General features: G+C 40.1%; 1 protein-coding gene across 3 annotated transcripts in view; it reads left to right on the forward strand.

The window, feature by feature from the left end:
* The first annotated feature begins 505 nt into the window (after window positions 1–505).
* htr2cl1 (5-hydroxytryptamine (serotonin) receptor 2C, G protein-coupled-like 1) overlaps window positions 506–22,324 on the forward strand; it is a 250,892-nt gene continuing 229,073 nt past the window's right edge. For all 3 annotated transcript variants that reach the window (XM_051944157.1, XM_051944156.1, XM_051944158.1), the window contains exon 1: window positions 506–1,243. The gene's annotated coding sequence lies outside the window, so the exon portion shown is untranslated. The remainder of the gene's footprint in view (window positions 1,244–22,324) is intronic.

Genomic DNA, 22,324 nt, shown 5'->3' on the forward strand with positions numbered 1-22,324 from the left:
TTTTTTTTGGCATTTTTAATTTCTTGTTGTTTTTGTCAATTTTTTGTCATTTTCAATCTTTGCGTCATAGTTTTGTCTCATTTTTTGTTATTTTCAATGTTTTTGTGTTTTTTGTCAAATTTTTTTTAGCATTTTTAATCTTTTGTAGTTATAAAGCAATGCGTTTAAAAAAGTAAAATGTGTATTTTTTTTAAAGTTTCCATCAATCATAACTAGAAGGCAGATTTTAGACATTAAAGCTGTGAGGTTCATGTGTGACCAGGCAGTGTGGACGTTTCATTTGCTTCATCTGATGATAGTTTTGGAGCCAAATTAAGAATGAAAACAGAACTGCACACATAAAAACCTGCTTTCTTTGAGTTGCTTTGGGTCTTGTATGGTTCTGTGATTTGAAATTGGACATTTTTTTCTTTATTCTTGCGCTACACACAAAACACTTTAAAAATGTGTACATTTTAAAATATTTTTTCTTATTGTTTCTTTTTATTTTCTGCGCATTTTTGCTTATTTACCTGGATTCATCGTGGTGGGAACTGTACTCTCTCTGCTCGAGCAACCAGGGATTAATAGTCATTCTATTCTATTCTATTCTGCTGCAGGTGACACTTCATCATCAGTAAGAACAGCCCCAGATGTTGCATTTCTTTGGTTCCTGTGCAGATAGTTTGCGTTGAGCTGCCGGAGCTCCTTCGGATTTCTGAGGCGTCGCAGTGTTTGGAGCAGGAGTCAACTCGTGGTCGGTGGAGCGCGTCGGAGCTGCGGTACCTGCGCTCTCTCCTCCCTCTCTCTCTCCCCCCTCTCCGTCCCTCCCTCTCTCTCCGTCCCTCCCTCCTTCAGCTCCAGTCGGTGAGGAGTCATTTCTTGCCGTTTCTCTCCTCATCCTCTCCCGGTGTTTAAACTTTCCCGGCGGATCTTTGAGCACCAAAACCAGCAGTTTGGTTTTTGTGAACTCACATGAGGATTTTTTTTCTTCTTCTTTGCATCTGGTGTCGGTGCAGGACGGTGTGCACCGGACTCCAATGGACAGCGGGACGTGTCCGGTGCGTCCGGGTGCTTGAAGAATCCCACCCAGCTCGGAGACGGACTGAACCCGGCTGTGGTCTGTACGTGCCTCCGCTCAGAAGATAAAACAGAGACGGAGAGGAACGTGGACGTACTGCAGATAAAGAGGATGTAGCTATAAGAACAGAAAAGACGGGCCAAGCCGAAGGACGCACGGGAAGGACCTGGATGTCTCCGAGGGGTGAGTACATCTGCTTTATTCCCAAAAACGCGCGGGGAGAAGGGCTGTTCGCGTCCTTGGCGCTTTGGCACGGAGGTCAGAGCTGCTCCTGGAGTTCTGTGTGGAGGAGGTGGAAGTTGGCCGTCAGGTTCAGGTGAACTTTGAGGAATAGGACAGATTCATACACGAAGCGCAGGAGGAGGTCTGTGAGGAAACTTGACTGCATCGTTGGATTTCTGAATGAATGAAGGAGCAGAGCTGCTGCGTTTTTACGCGTCGCATCGTCCTGTGCGCCGAGAAAAGCGACCTTTTACTGGTTGATTCTGTCTGTTTTAGACTACTACAACCTCATTTTATGCTATTTTCTGATCTGACACTGTTGATAAAATTCTGCTCAGGTTGTGGGAATTTAGTACCAAATGGGAAAATCGATCCTGACGCTTTGCGCGAGTGGGTATCTGTCGTCACCCTGGTTCCTCTCCCTGCAGATGAAACGACAAAGTGAGCGGCAGGGATGGATTTGTGAGGGTGTGTTCGTGTCTGTTGCCGCTGCTGGTTTCATCCAGAGGGTGTGGCTGTGTGCATCCCTGCTGCTCAAGGTTTCTGCGTTTCTCAGCGACACACACCTGCACCAAACCGGGACTCACGCCATCTCTGTGTGTTCATTCACTGAACGTCCGCTAATCCACCTGTCTCCAGGGAGGATTAGAGCGCTCTGGGATTGTGGGTTGATTTTTTTTCCTTCCCTCTCCTGCCTCTCAACAACATAATCTGCGAGACAAAACGTTGATTCCTTCAGTTCCACCCTCGGGATGGAGCCACAAGTGCCGTTCAGTACGCAGCACTCTGATGGAGGCGTTTCTAGCTGCGCTGCTGAAGTGCTGATATTTGGGGTCTGTTCTCTGTGATGGGATGTCAAACTCTGGCATGTGTCAGCTTGGAGGGTTTTTTGGCAGCAAAATCAGTCACACAGCATGATTCCAGGCAGGTTTCTGATACCTTTAGATGCTTACAGAGCAACCAAATGCTGATTTTCTTTCTTTAAATGATTAAGAAAAAGGCTTGTCATTTATCCCAGACTGGATGCTCTGACTCTTTCACACATCTGCCCATCTTCCTCTGCCTCAGTTCAAATGCATTTTCAATCCAGCACCCTTTACTGGCATGAAAATGGAAAGAAGAACAGCTTTCTCCTCTGTAACTGTGTTGTGTTTTGTGTGTCTTTCCATATTCAGTGGGTTTTGCTTCATTTTGGTTGCTTTTGTGTTGGAGTGTGACGCTTTGATTCATCATCGCAGACTTTCTGACGCTCACTGATTTGTATTCTCAGACTGTTTCAGTTGTTTTCAGGCAGCCGTGGAGCATCATCATCTCATTCATCCTCGGTTCCAGTCATGCCTTCAGGCCTAATTGACAGTCATGGATATATATAAGCAATAATTTTATTTTTCTTTATCCCCTTTTTCATGCTGAGGTTGCCAGAATGTTTGGGTGAAAAGACAGAATGGATAGAAACAGGTTGATTTATGACGGCTGGTTGTCTGAGACGAACAAAAAGCTTTTGGCCTGAGGGACTGTGGATGTTGGACAGACAGACATCACATACGGTCTGACATGTTTCCATAAACATGCGTCACTGTCTGGATTCCTCTCTGAAAATGCCACATCCATCCCCCCAAACCTCTCATTTGATTTACGGAATTAATCAGAGTGGTTCGGTTCTTCTTTGGTCTCTAAATGGGGAAAATATAAAATAAATCTATTGGGAAAGAGACGCGCAGGAGACAACAATAACTGAGGAGGAGATCAGAGTGCTGGAACCCAGGAGGAAAATAGATTTTGAACTCAGAAATGCAACGTGATTGTGTGGTGGGTTCAGGTGCGTAGATTGAATTGTTTTGCCTGCAGGCAGCATTTGTACTTTGCAATTTGACTTTAGATTTCTTTGGTTTCAGGTAAGAAATGGGCTTGAGATTACAGCTTCTGATTTCCTGTCAGATCATCGTCTGAGTCTCCTCGGTGAACACTTTTTCCAGAAACCATTTCATGCAACACTTGTCCAGGTGTGCAGAGATGTGAAAGGAGATCATGTTTGACCTTAGACTTGAATGACTTTACTACTCCCAGGAGAGAAATGAGGTTGTTCCAGCAGCATGGATATTCAATAAAGAATATTAGGGTATGAAGTGAAGGTAAAATGAAAATAAGACCAATTTAAAGCTGTCAGTAGCGTTGGTCAGGGCCTCACATCATTGCTGGTCAGTGAATCCAAACATGTCCACCAGGTGGCGCTGTGACTGAGAGTGTCTTTCAACCTGTGGATGTGATGAGGGCTGGACTCTGATCACACATGTAAGATTTGAGGCAGATTGGAGCATGAACAGGCTAGATATGCAGCACTTCCTGTCTATCCACCAGGTGGTGCTATCACTGTGGCTGTGTCCGAAATCGCATACTAACGTGCTACATACTACATTCTCAATGAGTATATACTGTATCCTACGTACTATAAGTATGATTAGAATGCTGACCGTTCACACTGTAGTATACTACTCCGTTTCCCATAATGCATTTCAAACCTCCGACGACAAAAACCGGAAGTACAGCTATCAAATATCTCGGCTGAATGCCGGCTTCAGGTCGATTTTATGCTAACAAACAGTCGCATAATTAATGTGGCAATTTCAAGCCGGCACTCCTCATGCAGTTATTAGCCAGATTATGTGAATCGTTTCAGTTGTAGCTGCAGGCTACTGGAGGTAGCTGCTACTTGTTCTGTATGCAAAGCGAGCTGCTGCAACTAGCTGCTAGCATTCAGTAGCACGTTGTGAGGCGTCTGACAAATTTAAAACGTTGGTCAGAAAACGCCTATTTCTCAAATCTGTGGGGTGATCAGGATGACTACTTAATCACATAAAACAAAATAAAAATCGCCGCGGTCCGGCCACATATCCTGCGGAGGCTTGCATTTCGGTGGATAACTCGCAAAGCATTATGGGGCGGTTGAGTATGACTAGTGTGGTCACCGCGCATACTTAAATTTTTTCCGGATATAGTATACATCCGGGTATTTCTCGCGTACTCAATCTATTCATACTATCCAGTGTGAACGCACTACATACTTATTTTGACGTCACATTTAGTATGAGTAGTACGTTAGTATGCCATTTCGGACACAGCCTGTGACTTCATTTTGACCTACAAATGTGATGAGACTGTGATCACACATGCAAAGCTGAAGGCAGAGTGGAGCATGCACAGGCTAGTTAGACAGCACTTCCTGCTTAAATGGCAAGACATGCAAAATGTCCACCAGGTGGCGCTATGACTGTGAATGAATTTTGACCTATGGATGTGATGAGGGCTCGACTCTGATCACACATGTAAAGTTACACAGTAGTTACTCAGTATTTCCTATTTCATGGCGAAATGTCGAAATTCTGAGTGCTCGCCATTTCCGAGCACTCAGACTTTGATGGAGCATTTTGTAAACTATTGATCACACATGACTGAAGTACATCCTGGCCAAATTTGAGCTCTGTCGGAGTTACCCTGTTTGAGTTTACAGCTTTTGAAAATGTGCAAAAATTGGTCCAAACTCGTCAAAAATATGGCATAATTTAAAATGGCCGACTACCTGTTGGGTTTAAGGTATGGGTGTCAATTACATCTTGGTTCCTCTTGACGAGTTACATATGCGTGTCAAATTTCATAACTCTAGGTGACATGTACTGGCTGAAGTTCCCATTTGAAATTTTCCACGTGGCGCTATTGAGACATTTTTCGCTCACATGTGTGCAATTCCCCTAAAACATCAAATTTTTTGCTGGTTCTGATGTGTGTGCAAACTTTCATGCCTTTTCGAGTATTCTGAGGCCTTCAAGAGTCCAAAGGAAAGTTCACCAAAGACAGAAAAAGGAATAAATAACAATTCCTTGCATTCCAAGATAGGTCTCACACCACAGAACATACATAAGTGACAGGATGTGCAAATGACATAAGAAGATGGAGATAAGTGTACAGATACAATGACTGACATTTAGAATGTAAAGTGTAACCTCTTTTCTCAAGCACTGTTGTGCACAACACCATGAACCCCTTCAAAAGTTTCTGCTTTTATTCTAATTTGCACCATTTTCCATGTTTTGACCATCTGTTTCAACCATTGGTTTCCGATATTTCTACTACATCCCCCTTTGGATTCATAAATACCGCCACACTCCTCATCTGCTAAAAGCCTGTGTGATTTTTATGAACTGAGACGGAGGTACTAGACTTGGAGTTGGTTCAAACTAAATCCAGGCTGTTAAGTTTTACTGCCACAGGTCTTTAGTCTGTGTGCCAACATCTGTAATAGCAAACTATTAGCTCTGATCACAGCAAAAATAATTCAGGAAGTTAGTAGTCCATGTAAAGTAGATACTGCTGCTGTTCAAAGACAGTGATTCTTCAGGATTTTACATTGTTAGCTTGTCTTTATGTTATGTTTTTAACATGGTAGAAGACGTTTAATGAGTGAAATACACTGCCGTTCAAAAGTTTGGGGTCACCCAGACAATTTCATGTTTTCCACGAAAACTCACACTTTTATTCATGTGCTAACATAACTGCAGAAAGATATTCTAATCATCAACTAGGCTTTCAACACCATTAGCTAACAAAATGTAGCGTTAGAAAACAGGAGTGATGGCTCTAACATCAGGAGAATCTGAAAAACATCATCCAAAATGACAACATGATGCTCAAAGTGACTTACAATTGTCCAAAATGACTTGAAACTTGTCCAAAATTGCAAAAAAAAAAAAGAAAAGGTCCAACACAACTCAAAATGTTCCAAAATGGCAATAATATATACTCACACACAAAAGAAACGCAAATTTGTCCGAGACATTGCCCGTCACTTTAATGTCAACATCACCACCATTTATCGTCTCCAGCGTCGATACAACACCACACAGAGCACCGATGACCTTCCCCGAAGTGGACAGACTCTCCAGCTTGCAGACGTCCGATGGCTTGGTTCCTCTCAATTTGGTTTAAGCGTGGCATAGTTAAACAGCAAGTGAAATGCCTATGATCTTGAATGAAATTTATACCCACTGAAGGTGTCGATAAATCGTGCATATTCGATTGCACGTGCAAAGTGTGAATCATGTCCACATCATCAATGCATTGGTGTATTGCGACAATTCGTTTTCCGTTTTCACACCAACCTTACAAAACGCAACAGAAAATGTTAAGAACACACCATGCACCACAAAGTACCAAATGCATTTTTGTTTTGGGAAACCAAATTTAATTTTTCATTGGGTAAAAGAAACTTGCGTTTCTTTTGCGTGTGAGTATAAATATTAGACCCTTGAAATAGACAAAAAAATAAATAAATCAAACAACATTGAAAAATGATCAGTCCGGGCTGGTATTGTGGCTCCACAAAATTTCTGTAAGTGTACACTGTCATTCAAAAGTTTGGCAATTTCACACTTTTATTCATATACTAACATAACTGCACAAGGGTTTTCTAATCATCAGTTAGAATTTTAACACCGTTAGCTAACACAATGTAGCATTAGAACACAGGAGTGATGGCTGCTGGAAATGTTCCTCTGTACCCCTATGGAGATATTCCATTAAAAATCAGCTGTTTCCAGCTAGAACAGTCATTTACCACATTACCAATGTCTAAACCGAATTTTTCATTCATTTATTGATTTGTTGTCTTCATTGAATTTTTTTTTTCAGAAATAAGGACAGTGACCCCAAACTTTTAAACAGTAGTATATGCAGTGTTTTCACCTTGAAGCTGTAGTTTACCAATGAAGGTTTTTTAAAAGAAACACACAAATTCTGACTAGAAAAGGAATCAATCCAGTCAACTTGCATTGTTCTATATCAGAACTGGTTTCCAGCTCAAGCATGTATCATTGATTTACTCCATTAATGACAGCTTTTGTGCAGCGTAGACGAGTTTTACAGTGTTTGAGCTGCAGTGAGAGAAAGTTTGGAAGTTCATAGAAGTCATATTCTAGAAAAAGGGATTGTTTTTAAGGAAAAAACATGGAGGGACTTTAAAGTGGTCCTATAGAATAGAATAGAATAGAATAGAATAGAATGCCTTTTATTGTCACTATACACAAGTACAATGAGATTTAGAGCATCTCCATCAGTGCAAGATACATGTAATAAAAATCACAAAAAAGGATAAGTTAAAACAGTTAAAAAGAATAAAAGTGCATGGTCAGTGTGATATTGCACATTAGAATAGTCCGTATTTCACAGTAGACGGTTTTGAGGTAGTCGGGGGGCGGGGGGGGGGGGGGGGGGGGGGGGTGTCAGTGCATGTTTGAATTCAGAGTGGTGATGGCTTTTGGAAAGAAACTGTTTTTGAGTCTGTTTGTTTTGGTTCTGATGCACCTGTAGCGCCTTCCTGAGGGCAACGGGACAAACAGGTCGGAACCAGGGTGGAAGTTGTCCTTGATGATGTTTCCTGCCCTTTTAATGCAGCGGGAGGTGTAAATGTCCATCAGGGAGGGGAGGGGGCAGCCGATGATTTTGTCTTAACAGTCCTCTGAAGCCCCTTCCTGTCTGCCATGGTGCAGCTGCCGTACCACACTGTGATGCAATAAGTCAGCAGGCTCTCAATGGACGAGCGATAGAAGGTCGTCAGCAGGGTGGGGTCCAAGTTGTGTTTCTTGAGAACCCTCAGGAGGTGTAGCCGCTGCTGTGCCTTCTTAATGATCGCCGTGGTGTTGTCCGTCCAGGAGATGTCAGAGGAGATGAGGACGCCCAGGAACCGGAAGCTGTGGACCCTCTCCACACACTCACCGTTGATGTAGAGGGGAGCTAGGTCAGTGTTGCGTAGTTGGTATAAACATTTGTTACTGGTACACAGTTTTATTTTTTATGTTGCTTCACTCTAGAATTAAATAGTAGTTGTTTTTTAATTGATTGCTCATCGTGCCGCTGTGAGTCCCGCTGTTTTCTCTCCATTAGCATCTGTTTTTCGAGGACGGGGCCTAGTTATCCTCGGCTCCCCGTGTGCTTTTAATTAATTTACCCACATTCATTAAGTTTGAGTTTAGCCACAGGTGAAAGTAATGTCATGGAGAGCTTCCTCTAACTCTTAAAAGTTAAATTAGAGCGAGACGGGAGTCATGATGCACAAAAGTTGTGGTTATCTGTCACATTAACAGCCGGTTCATTCTTGTCTTCATCCTCGTCTTTCCATCTTGTTGTTGTTTGTTGATTGAGTGCTCCCCATATGACTCATTTTCCTTCAGCGTTCTTTCTCCTCCATATGTTTCCTGCCAAGCCCGAGCCCTCCTAAGCACAGATGCGATTGTGGCGCTCAGTTCAGCGGAAGAGGAATTCATTTGGCTGAATTGTCTCAGTCTCTCCCAAGATCCACAAGATTATAGAGACAGTCGGTCGTGTGAAACGACAACAGCCGCCTCAGCGTCACAGATTGGAGCTTTAGGTCTGAGGGTTGAGGGTCGACAAACCTCCTCAACCGCAAATCAACAGAACCAGCAGCTTCTTCAGTCTGATTCCATCTCTGTGGTAAAGACGAGGAGATGGCTGTGTGAGAATCAGGATTTCCCTTCTGTGATTGACTCAGAGCAACCCTCTGAAATCCTAAATGAGTCTCGGTGAATTTATTTCTCCCCTCTGGCCTCTGGAAGGTGTTCTGAAACTGAAAACTCTAAGACTCTCCCAGAGTGTCTGCTTGTTCTTCGAATAAATATCCAAAGGGAACATGCACAGTGTCTGGCTTTTGTGAGTCAGCAGAAGCTGAAAAATGAGACCTAAATGTTGACTTTTTAACAAAATTCAATGCTTAAACTGTCTGTGCTCTTTTAACTGCAGGGGGAACAGTCACATTTTATGAGATGCAGTCATTTGCAGTCTTCAAATGTTGATCAGTGAATGGTAGGGAATGATTTCTTCCTTCTTTGGAGCTGCCTGTAGTGCTTTGTAGTAAGACTTATTACTTCTTAAATGAGGATGACATGTTAAAACAAACAAAAAGAGACTGTATGAAGATATTGTTGAAGGCTAGAGTACCAGTACCAAGTACTATAATTAAGGATATACAATGCTGAAGATCTATAGAGGGACATTTGTAATGTGCTTTAACCGTCCTGTCATCTTAACTTCCTGTACCTAACCCTCTTCTGAGCCTCTAAAATAAAACAGCTTCAATACATTTTCAACATAAATCTGTTTGACATGAAGAAACAAGCTGTAATGCATCACAAGCTTTGTCAATGTTTGGGTTTTCCCCCTTCAGAGGGCAGAAAGACCATATATAATCAGTGGACATCTCTCGTTTTTAGTATGCCACACACGTTATAACTATTTTCTTTACTAAAGAAGAGCTTTATCGTCACTATTATTGTTGCTAAAGGTGCTGCATAGGTGGACACATTATTTGTTTAGCAAGAGTTAGTCTAAGAAAGTACCAGAAATGTGCAGAAAGTTTTTTTTATGCATTTTCTGAAGAGAAACAGTGTACTGGACAAGGAAATTCAGCTACAAAAACTCCCACCCACAAGGTGTGTATAATCTACAACAATAATATGAATAAAATAAAATGACTGATGCAGTACTAGAGACAATGGTTCACTTTTTCTAATGTTGGGATCGTATTAAGAAAAGTCATCAGACAACACAAGTAAATAGTCTCTATAATCACAATCAATTACATTTTTTTAATGCATTCAAACTACTGACAGGTGACGTGTATAATGCTTGCTGATAAAACCTGCTCCTGCATTCATTAAAACAGAAAAATCGGTCACGGAACAGGACCAATTTTGGAGTTTTTCTGAACAATATGTTTTTATTTTCATCCTTCATATTCTCGAAAAATATGAAGCTAAAACAGAGACAATATTGAAAATTTTCAGCTTTCTCTTAAACAGAAGTTTTTTGTTCATTTGTGCTTATATATACATACATATATATATATATATATATATATATATATATATATGTATACATATATATATACATATATATATACACACACACACACACACACACACACACACACACACACACACACACACACAAACATCTCAGGACGGCGTTCTAACCCTGATCACCAAATAATCAATAACCAAACAGCAGATTTAAAGGAGATAATCAGAGCTGCTGTCAGTTAAAATCAGAAAGCAGCAAATCAGCTGTTAGTTAGCAGGTAACCAGAGGAACCCTGAGGAACCTCAGATCACCTTCATGTCTGTAGAACCCTGAAGAACGCAGCTTTAAAGTGAATCAGAGATTTACAGCCATGGCCATAAGTTTGGACACAAGTACCATGACGCTTGTGAATCTTAGAAAATACCACAAAATTGTCACTTACAATATACAGCCATGGCCATAAGTTTGGACACAGCATGACTTATGTCTGTTTTGATGTCTATTACAGAACATAAGTATATTGTAAGTGACAATTTTGTGGTATTTTCTAAGATTCACAAGCGTCGTGGTACTTGTGTCCAAACTTATGGCCATGGCTGTAGAGTTCTGATAATTTCTGGTTTTAGTGTTTGATACTTCAGCAAAAACCTTCAAACTTTTACTGAAAACTCAGAACCTGGAGCTCCAGCTGCAACACCTGCTGAGCTCTGGTAGCTCCTCCTCCTGCTCCTACTGGAGGATCAGCACCCTTGTTTTCCATCCACTACGGTTCAGTGACTCCCCTTTGATTTTAAATGTTTTATATTCCAATTTCCCCCTCTTTTCAACTGTATACAGATGTTTTAAATTACTATATATCATTCAAAAAAGTCAAGTTTTCGATCTCAAAATTTTATCAGACAATTTTGTGAGCCTTTTGGAGATAAAAACAAAACAAAACAAAACAAGCAAGGCAATAATACACTTTCAAATCTTTCATCTTGGCAGTAGAGAAAAATGCATCACAATGATGGAACATGTGGCTCCATGTTCCCAAAATAGGGGCTGGGAGTCCTGGGAAGGTCACAAGATGATCAGGAATGGAATTTAGATGATTTGTAGACGTCAAATAGAATGCATAAACCTTATAGTCGGTCCTTGGTTTTAATGTCCTCGACCTATGGTGTTTCATGGCTACGTTATCCTCTTCCATAAATTTATAAAGAAAGCTTTGTTCCATCATTCTCACATTTGCGGTTGCACGCCACAGCGGATTTTGCTACATTCGCTTTTAGTTTGTGTTTTTTTTAAACTTTTTGTCCTTCATTATAGCTCCTAAGCGTAAGTCAGACTCTTCTGATGGCAGTGCTTCAAAGAAAAGGAAAGCCATCTCCATGGAAGTGAAATTAGACAGAATATAATGCTCGAAAGATGGCAAAATGCGATGAATATTGGCCGGTTGCTTGGCCTAAGTCGCACACATATTCTGGACAATCATCGGTGATAAAAAGCGGATACTTGAACCCTGTAGAAATATTAGATTTTAGCTGAAATTGTTCCAAAAAATGGAAAATGCCTGTTCTTGGACAGTCCTGTTGATTGCACACACATTTATGTTTCAATCTGCAGATAGTTGGGTTTATGAGTTAGTCGCACTCTTAAGTTGATGGTGAGACGCTGAAAAAGTTGTTCTAAATCGAGGCTTTTGCAGCAGCACATTTTACTTTAATCCTAAAGCTTGATAGCCACAGCTGAATATTCAGAAATATCTGATAGAACCGGTTCTCTTAAAGCTGTGGAGACCTTTGGTGAGAGGAATGTGGAGCTGTTTACCTCCAGCACACACAGTCGTAGTGCATTTTATCACTTTATCACAGAGACCTTGGGTGGATTTATAACCCTCTGGAGATCCAGAAAGGTTTGTGTGTGTGAGAGAAGAGTAAACATGTGGCGGTGTGATTAGGAAAGTTGAAATAAAGGGGGAGTGGATAGAAGAAAGAAACTGTGACATTGTGTGTGTTTTGACCTTTATTGTCCTTTTAGAAATGATTGTCTATAAATGTGTCCATTAATTACAATCAGGAGGTCAACAGGGGCCAATATAATCCACCGTAATCCCCTTTTGCACCCTCAGTGTATGGTTTAAATAACCCATTGGCTTTGCCTGCTCTTTATTGGTTAATATATAATCCTGGCAGCTTTAAGCAGCCAATAGAGAACAGTTGGTGTGGGGACATATAGGTGTGTAGTCATGTGTTGCAGTAAAACCATTTTAAATCCTTCTTTATAGAGGCTATTATTAAATTCCTGTAGATATGATGGATTAAGTGAATCCTCAACATCAATAGCTTTTATAGAGCACTTACACAAACACGTTTAGATGCCCAGGGATTTAAAATGTATATTAAGGATAGGAAAGATGAATAACACTCTCTGTGGCCGGAACTACTTATTACATAATGGATTTTAAGCACATGTGTGGAAAAGAAGCATACTTTGTTGCTGTTTTTGGAAAGCGCTCTGCTTTGACAGCGTTTTCAAAAGTTACGGACGGAAAAACTGGAAGCGTTTCATGAAATTCTCCTGTATTTTGAGCCTCTGAGCGATTGTTTTTCTTGGACGGCGGCAGATCTAGGCCACATTTTCTTTCACATTTGAGTCCAGGTTTTGGCTTCAGCCGGCCGATACAAGATATGAGGGAGTCAGATCGGCTGTTAGCTGAGAACACGAGCCAAGAAAGAAGAAAACCTTCATGACATGGAGAATGCAGATGTTGCACCGTGGTACTACGGTCTAGTACTACGAAGCAAGTAACATATCCAGACTTTCTTTTGTGAGTCGACTCGACAAAAACTAAAACCTCAGTCAGAGTTAATAGGTATCATGAAGGTGGTTTTAAACTTTCTTTAATTCAAACTTTTTTGCTTCAAACTTACATAAACGGAGGCGTTTAGCGAGTCATGTGACTTCTGCACTAAATGAACCAATGGTGTTCAGCTTTAGTCAGCAGGTTTTTTTAATGGACCAAGGAATATAAAATATATGTCGGTAAAGGTGCTGTGAAAACTGTTAAACTTGTTCATACATTTATTTTACTGATCAATGCAGCTGCACAATAAAGCTGTTAAACTTTTTAAACTTCATATATTTCAACATGATATTATATTGACGTGTATTTAGGTCTGACTCATAGTGAAGGAAATCACTTGTGGCTAAATCAAAGTGAAATTCATGTTACTGACTGAATATTCTCTGTAATAAATACTAATAGAAATAAACATTTGACTTCAACTGAGAATCTGTTTCAATCATAAATAATTGCCAGGAAACAATTTAAAGGGAGACGCTTCTTCCTGCTGATTTAAATCTGAAACTCTGAACAGAAACTACTCCACAGCATCAATTACCATGGAGATCTAGCAGGTTAAAAGACCTTCATGATACTGAGAACTCTGACTTTAGGCTCAACATACCTGCTAACACACTAATCTCACTTCGTACAACAACCATCTGCTCACTCATTTGAAAAAATTGTGAAACTACTGACAAGAATGAGAATAACATTGATTATCTCGTTAAAGTTGCACCTGTCCCTCCCCAACATCTCCTGCTATCCCTCAGTCCAACTGGTTGAAACAGATGTACGCCTTACCTGAGTCTGTTGGCTTTTGGTTCTTTCCCACTGTCCGACTGTTTGCCTCATAGGGAATCTAAAGGAAACTCTGGTTTGTTCGGTTCTATGTCCAGTACTATGAGATGACATGTTGTGAACTGACGTTATTGAATATCTTTGGCAGTAAGTGAATGGTAAGTTCTTGAAGTTTATGTTTGGAAGATGGTAAAAGGGGCAACATGAGGATTGGAAAGACTTTGTCAAGGTGCAAACTGATCAGAACATCTTGATAACAAAAGCAGAACTTGTGGGGTTGTTCCTGGTACACAGTGGTTGGTAAAAAATGAAAATGGTCCAATGAAGGATGACTGGTAAAGTGGTGATGGGCACTTAAGTCGCACTGATTGGCTTAGCGAGTGGATGCAAGCCCGAGTAGTTTTATGGAAACCTTAATACTTGTATGATAGAAGTACATCACAGTCTATCCACTGCTAACCTACAATGGGCACGTGATTGTTGGAACTAGACTGTAGAACAATGGAAGAAGGTGCAGGATGTTTTTTTGGGATGTACCACCTACTAAACATTGCTACACCCCTTCAAGGCAGCTGTACTTCCAGTTTCAGCGGTCAAATTGCTAAAAATGTTAAGTAATTATTCGAGGAACATGACCAAGAGTTCAAGTTGTTGACTCAACTTCCAGATTCCCAGATCTTAATGTGCATTGTACTGACCAAATTTAATCCAAAGAGGCCCCAGCTTCTAACTTCCAGGACTTAAAGCCTCTGCTGATAATGTTTATACCACAGAACACCTGAAAAAGTCCAAGACTTAATTTTTAATGTCACAAGAGGGGACTGGCACAATAATAGACAGGGGGAGCGTTTATGAAATGCCACGTCATCGTTTCTAGCCATAAGCTCCAGACTGTAAAAACTAACTGTATTCTCAACATTCACTTCAGAGACATGCAGAATATAAAGTTTATACTTGAATGTCCTCACTTGGAGAATTAAGTCGGCCGTGGAACAACTCAATTATCTGAAAAGACTGAGTAAACAAGATCAGCTCATTTTAAATTCCGGTTTTAGCCCCAAGCTTTGCATTTTTATCCCTTTACATCTGCAGCTGTAATGAAACGGTGAATGGAAAGTGTAAGATTTATTTGAGGAGGGAACTGAATGTCCTCAAAGGCAAAAATCAGCAAAAAAAAAGCAGTGGAGGAATGTAAAGAAGTTCATTTCTACATTACTACCACATTTCATACTAATTCAAGGCGACCTTATCATTCAACTTTATTACATCTCAGAGGTGAATACTGTACTTTTTACTCCATGTGGTTGTTTTGCTAGCAGCGGGCACCATGACAAAGACTTCAGTCGCGGTTAATGACCTCCAACCACAGCTTATGCTTAATGCAAGATGGGACTGACCAGGGCAGCGTTTATACATTCCAGCTGTTGATTATTGATTGGTAATTACTCCACCAGGGAACACGACGAAGTTATCTGATGAACAGTGTTGGTTTGTCTGTCTGTCTGTTAGCAACATTACTCAAAGACGGAGAAACAAACTTCACAGAAATGACACAAGAACCAAATGTTGAGATTTAAATTAAAGATCGTGATTTTCTGATCATCAATAACAAATAAACAAATGTTGCATTTCTAAAAACAAGAAAAGCATTCAGAGCACAGTACTCTGACAAGGCTGCTCGGTCGTTGTATCATTTCCAATGGCTGAAATCTTGAAAAAAATCATGACAGAAATCCCAGCAACATAGAATGTATCCATTTAATATAGATGTACACACAAACAAAATGACCTTGTCATACATGTGTATGTTATGTACGGATACCAAATAGCGTGACCAAAATATGTAGCGGGCGATGGGAATTGATGGGACTCAGAAACCCCCACAATTTAATCAGTTGTTCCTTGTATCATTTCCCGGCGGTGGGTTTGTAGTAGGATCACAATCATGTGATCGTCAGCAGACAGCTGACGTAGTGTTCACTTGTTGTCATGGTTACAGTGATGCCGTGCCGCTATCTCACAATGATACAGAAATCTTTAACAAATCCATGGATCCAGACTATAAACCGCATCACTGCCAAAATCTAATCACTTGGTCCGTTTCATTTCTGACCTTCCCTGAAAATTTCATCCAAATCTTTTGGTCCATTTTTGAATAATGTTGGGAACAGACAAACGGACAAACGTACGCTGATCGTTGCATAACTCTGCTGTTCCTTGGTGGAGTAGAACAATGCTGCATTTCTGACGATGCCATATGGGGGAATGAACAGGACTACTGCGCTCTTTGAGTGCTTTTCTAGTTATTATTTTAGCTCATGAAAAATTTACTCTTTATTTTAGATGCCATAAGCAATCTCTGTTTCTTGTTGTACAGTACTTAAACAGTGCAGTTTTATTCCAAATGTAGGTGGAAAACTATACTCAAACTATTTCATTAAATTCAGTCATAAGTCTTCTTTTAAAGCTCTATTTAATAAAGTCATAACCAGTACAAATGCACTATAAAATGTGAAATATGTTCTTTTTTACTGCAGTATTGTCAACTCTTAATGGAACAGTAGCACTGATATATTCCACCATATTATAAGATACTTAAGGTGAATTCATACCGTCTACAGATAAAATGTCATCCATTCAATCTGGATTTCAATCTGGGATTTAATGATGCTGTTGAGAATTTTATTAAAATCGACTAAATGGGCCAATAGTTAACAAGACAAAGTTATAAAAGGTGACATTTAAGAGCAGAATAGTTTGCGATCATGGTTTTAAATTGACTTACAGCTGTGGTAGAATCAGTTTTCCCGAATGCAGTATTTGTACATGGGACTTCAAGTGTTAGATGATCACCTGAGTGAGTTGAATGGTGAGTTTGGGACCAGTTTTGTGGTATTTTGTCACAGTTATGGAGCAGAATACTTCGATTTGAACTGCCATGATACAGTATATTCCAGTTACAGCCAAATATTTCACCATAAATGAACGTTTTCGTACAAGATCAAATGGTTTAATCCTGTCTTTACTCAGCAGTCTTATTTAAAAGAATTACTTTTAGCTTTAATGGAAGGAGATATGATGTAATACATCCAGATCACTATAGTATATTCATGGAAATGTCATATATTGATTCATTTCGGCTCTTTTGAAACCAAAGCTTTAGAAATTGCAGGATAGAGAACTTTGATGTACTCCTGGTGATATTTATATCACTGCTGCTGGAATGCTTCTCATTTCACAATACTTTCCAGCCTCACTGAAACAGGAAACTCATCTGATTGCTCATTTTTTCTCAGACATGCCGGTAATATTGTGAAAACCGTTTCAATGAAATAAAACCCAGTTACATCAGTAATCTGTTGTGAAATGGAAGAAGTCGTGCAATATCCTCGCCGGGGTGTTTCCTGACACGAAATCCGAGGTGATACTCTCCCCGGAGTGTCCTTTGAAATCACATGTAAGTGCGAGTAAAGTGTGAATTACATCCCATATGGCCGCTTGTAGATTTCCCTCACCGCCACTGCCACTATCACTCCTCATTCATACGCAGCTCTATCCCTGTCGGCTGCTATTTCACCATCTCCCTCCTGTTTGATCTGCTTTCAGCCCTCCACTGTGGATCTGTCACCGGAGACACAGTCGAACGAGACAGGCCGAGCCGAAGGGAAGAGAGGGAGTGGAATAGAGAGGGACAGGTGAAGGAGAAGTGATGCAGAGTACCGAAAGTCGAGGATGAATCAGACGACATAACGGCCGGTCATGAAAAGTCCTAGAGCTGCAAATAGACAAAGAATGTGGGGTTAAGAGGGTCACTAATGAAAGAAAGGTGTGTGTGCATAACGTCACGCCATAAAGTCACTAAGAGAGATGGAAAAGTTCAAGAGGTTTATTGTCATGTGCAGAGTAACTAGTATAAAAACTACAGAAGCAACTAAAGTAATCAGCAGACTTAAACCGACAGCAGCAGTGGTTATAAAGCATGTATTTATACAGCAGGTATGCATAAAGTAACTACAGTAGTATCAAGTAATTACAGTAGTGCAGTAATCACGGTAGTATAATGTGATTTCAGTAGTTTACAGTGAATTACAAAGTGATAATGTATGCCAGAACATCCTCAAACTTCAACACCAGTTAACTTTTTGGATTTTAAGTTCAGATTAAACGAACCATTTCTGCAACTAATTGGAGAAGCATCAGCAGGTAAAAGGAAATTCTCAAAGAATTACAGCTTTTAAACACAGTTTGACACAGATTGAGGTTTGATTACTAAACCAGAAATTCACATGAGCAAACCAGATTGTTCACTGGATACAGGGCGTGGAAATAACAAGTAAACAAAAACATGTTTTGTGAGAAGCCCAGAGCAGACTTGAAGAAAATTCTCCAAGGACTTTAGGCTGTTGTGTCGAATTATCCTTTAAAAACCAATTCATGCTTTTCTGCGTACACAATGACAAAGATATGCATGCTGTAAATTTGCTCCACAAAGGTCTGAAAGTGACCCAGAATTTGGAACAGTGTGGACCGTCAGCTCTGCAAGAATGGCACCTGTGCATGTACCAGGAGAATAAGTGATCCTGAAAGCAAATATTGAGTTTACGAGAGATTCTCGACCTTTAAAATTCATCATTAACAGAGCTGAACTAAATTCTCCAGAGATCCCGTGTAGTGTACGTCATAAGCACATTAAATGGACTTTACATGCTGAAATAGCTGTTATCGTCAATTGTAATCATAGATAAACAGAAAGTTGCTCAGATTATGTAGTCGTGTGGATAAGGGAATGTAAAATATGAGGTACTAGCTTGTATATCCCAACATTACTTCATGTTACGTTTTTCTACAAGTTAAAGGGCCGCAGATGGTGTTGAGAGCTTTGCAGGAGCACTGGAAGCAGAGTATCGCTACACAAGTAGATTAGCTTAATGGCTAACTTGAAATAGTTTTGCATTTTTTATTGTACCCCATATTACCGAAATGTAAAAATCACTCTCAAAATAAAAAGACAAAGTAACATCACTCCAGAAAAGTTGTAAATAGGTGCCTTTTCTCTTCAATAAATGGCCTCCTGTAAGTGTTTTGTGTACACAGTGTGATGTACTTAATGTAGCTTTAACTTTGTATCCATAGGATTCCCAAATAAATAATAATATTTCAAGTAATTCAATGTATTTTTTCAAGATAATCCAGATGGGTTCTTTTAATACTGTTCAGCTACAATATACAGTGTTTAGCCTGAAAACCAGCTTCTTTCCATTCAAAACCCAATAGTTTTGTGGATAAACCCAGCAAAATGGCGGTGGACAACAAAAAGCCAAAAGGAAAGTGAACTGTGAATTTTTCAGGCTCAAATCCAAACTTTTCCACTGGTGCCTGATAAATGTTATTACCGTAATTTAACGAGGTGATGGCAGACTACTGAGCCTCATAGTAGGTCGTGGGAGGAACCACTGAGCCATATTTACAGAAATAATATCTACTGATAGTGTATATTTAATGGGCTGATAACAAATCTGGTCTTATCAGTTAATTTACAGGATTTAAAGCATGTTTTTGTGCAGCTCTTTTGAACTCCCAGGATTCTAAAAAAGTCTTCCAGTCATTTAAAACTCACCTGAATTTTGGATATTATTCCGACTTTGCAGTTCAACTTCCCTCCTCAGTCGATTCTTTGTGTTGTTGTCAGGAAATAGTCATGACATTTAGTCTATTGGTAGAGTTTTCGCTCTTTTTTTGGACACCAAAAGCACAAATGTAGCATCTTTGCCTTTTTCGCACGTGACTTTTTGGGGCAAAATTTTTAAGGGCATTTTCTGCAAATCAACAGCAACGGCAAGAAATGATTCTGTTGTGACAGAATTTATCAGATGGTTGTTAACTTAGCTTGGAGTTCTGATCAAATAGTCGTAAATTTTGTCAAATCAGACCTCTTTTTGTCTTGTCTTTGTTGAAGGTTCCTAGCAGATCTTACAGCTTCCGGTCTTCTTCGATGAATCTCTTGAAGCTTTAAACATCTGGATTCAGATGGTTTATCTACTTCTTCCTCGACCAGTTAGGACTGAAAGCATCTGTGAACTGCTGTTTTCTTCCTGTTTTCAGCAACTAAAGTCAGTTCTGACCAGTCCAGTGCCATAGAATGATGCTGCCACCACCGTCATCATTTTTGATAATATGTCTAGAAAGATTGCAGATCATCAACAACGGCAGGAAGTCCTCAGGGATATATGACACCATCTGTTTGAATATGAGTTGTTGGTAATGTTATTGTGGAGCTCTTTGTTAATAAATTATATCTATAAATGTAAAGTTAACCAGAGCTTAGAGCTCTTCCCACATAGTCGTATATTTTGTCTAATCACACCGGAGAATCATTTTTTGTAATTGTCTTTTCTCCTTCAAAGTGACGAAGTACTACTGAAATAGTTTGGCCAGAAATCCAACTCCAAGATGAGTCATAGTGGCTCCAAACAACTTCCATTATTACCGTTATTAAGGTTTCTGTGCTTCTACTCAACTATTTTGTGAGGATACATAATCCAGCTTGCTCTAGAAAAACAAAAACCATGGAGTTTCTGGTATCGTGACATCTAGTTGCTCATATTGCTCTGTCAGAAACACTTTTCATTTCTTTGCCATTTGTCAGATAAAACCAAACAGAAGTCATTTCATCGCAATAGACAAACATAAAAAAGATAAACGTGGTGCAGTCATGAACAATACTTGCATCTATGGTACATTAGTCATGCAGTGTCACGAAGGAAAGGGAAAAAATAGATGATATTTTGTGACTTTTATGAATTGCCACGAGACCCAGCAGGTCCCTCGACATGAGACTGAATGATGCAGAAAGTTAAATGACAGTCCAGTGGCGTCTGTACAAACCCGCTCATGTTTATCTGTACAGTACAACAGTCACGACAACAGCACCTACAAACCAGATCTGCATCCTTATTCCCCTCAGACTCCTGCTAATCTGCGCTCCTGGAATCACCGCCTCTTTGAAGGGAACCGTAAAACCACATTCACACAAACATACGCTTGAAGAAAAGTTACAAGATTGTCATCTAACGAGGCGTCCATGACAGAAGCTTTCATGCAGGCGAACACGCTTGAATATTAGGCTTTCTGTCAAACACACACTTTGCCTCATTCCTTGTATATCCCAAGGGCTTCTGGGAAGTTTCCACAACAGGAAAAAGGATTTGCTTCACACCTGTCAACGTGTGTGTGTGTGTGTGTGTGTGTTTGCATATGAGTGTGTGTCGCGGCTAAGCAGCGTCGAGACTTCCCACAACTCCCTGATGTCATTTCTGCCGAGAGCTGGAGGAGCTTCATATATAGATGAGTGAGCGCACACACAAGCTACAGGAATTCAATTAAATAAGGAGATAAAATGTTGGTTTGTTGTGGAGGAAAATAAATCTTTTTTCCCTCCTTCGATGCATATCTTGCTCTCTCTGATTGTAGTTTGTGTTGCTGTGATTAACATAAGAGACACCAAGCAGAGCAATGGTGAACATTAATCATGTAAAACAGAGGTTTCTCTGAATAAATTCTTGCCTTTCTGTCTCATCTTTTTGTTCTTCTTTGGCTTTCCTTTCTTGCAAGTATTCACATCCCTTGATATTTTGTCCACTCTTCGTCAAAAGGGAATATTGTCCATCAACCTACATACAATTTTAGTCAAGTCTCTCAGGCACAAGTATGATCAGTTTCTTAATTCAATACTTTTTTGAACGTCCCCAGCAGATCTTACTGCTTCGATGAGTCTCTAGAAGCTTTGAAGATCTGAATTGAGATGGTTTATCTCCTTCTTCCTCCACCAGTTGGAGACGGAAGCATCTGTAAGGTGCTGTCTTCATGTCTGGACAGCTACAGTCAATTCTCAACGGTCCAACCCCACATAATGATGCTGCTGCCACCGTGCTTCACTTTAAGGATGCATTAGGAGGTGTCTGGTGTCAGTGAGACACAGAAGCCTCCAGTTTGGAGTGGATACACATACACTGGTTGTTCAGAATCATTCAGATCAAGGTCAGTGTTTCTGATAACGTTAGAAAGATTGCAGATCCTCAACAACAACATTGCTTTGTGGGCGGTGAGGAAACAGGAAGTCTTCAGTGACATATGACACCATCTGTTTGGTGAAAATGAGTTGTTGGGGATCTTCCTTAAATATGTGTCAATAAATGTAGCGTAATTTCTGTTGTGGCTGAATTTATCAGATAGTTGTTAAGTAGAGTTTGGTGTTCTGATCAAACAGTCGTATCTAATCAGACCAGAGAATCTTTTTCATTATGATCTTTTGTCCTTTAACTTGTTTCACTACTTTCTTGAAAGTCCCTAGCAGATCTTAAACTTGGAGTTCTTAGATGAGTCTCCAGAAACTTGAAACATCTGGATTCGGACAGTTTATCTGGTTTTTCAATCTGTGAGCAACTATGTTCATATCTGAACAGTCAATTCTGACTGGTCCAACCCCATGGAATGATGCTGCCACCACCGTGCTTCACTTTAGGGATATATTAGGAAGTGCCTGGTGTCTG

Source organism: Acanthochromis polyacanthus, chromosome 23 (genome assembly GCF_021347895.1).
Source record: "Acanthochromis polyacanthus isolate Apoly-LR-REF ecotype Palm Island chromosome 23, KAUST_Apoly_ChrSc, whole genome shotgun sequence".
NCBI classification, from domain to species: Eukaryota; Metazoa; Chordata; class Actinopteri; family Pomacentridae; genus Acanthochromis; species Acanthochromis polyacanthus.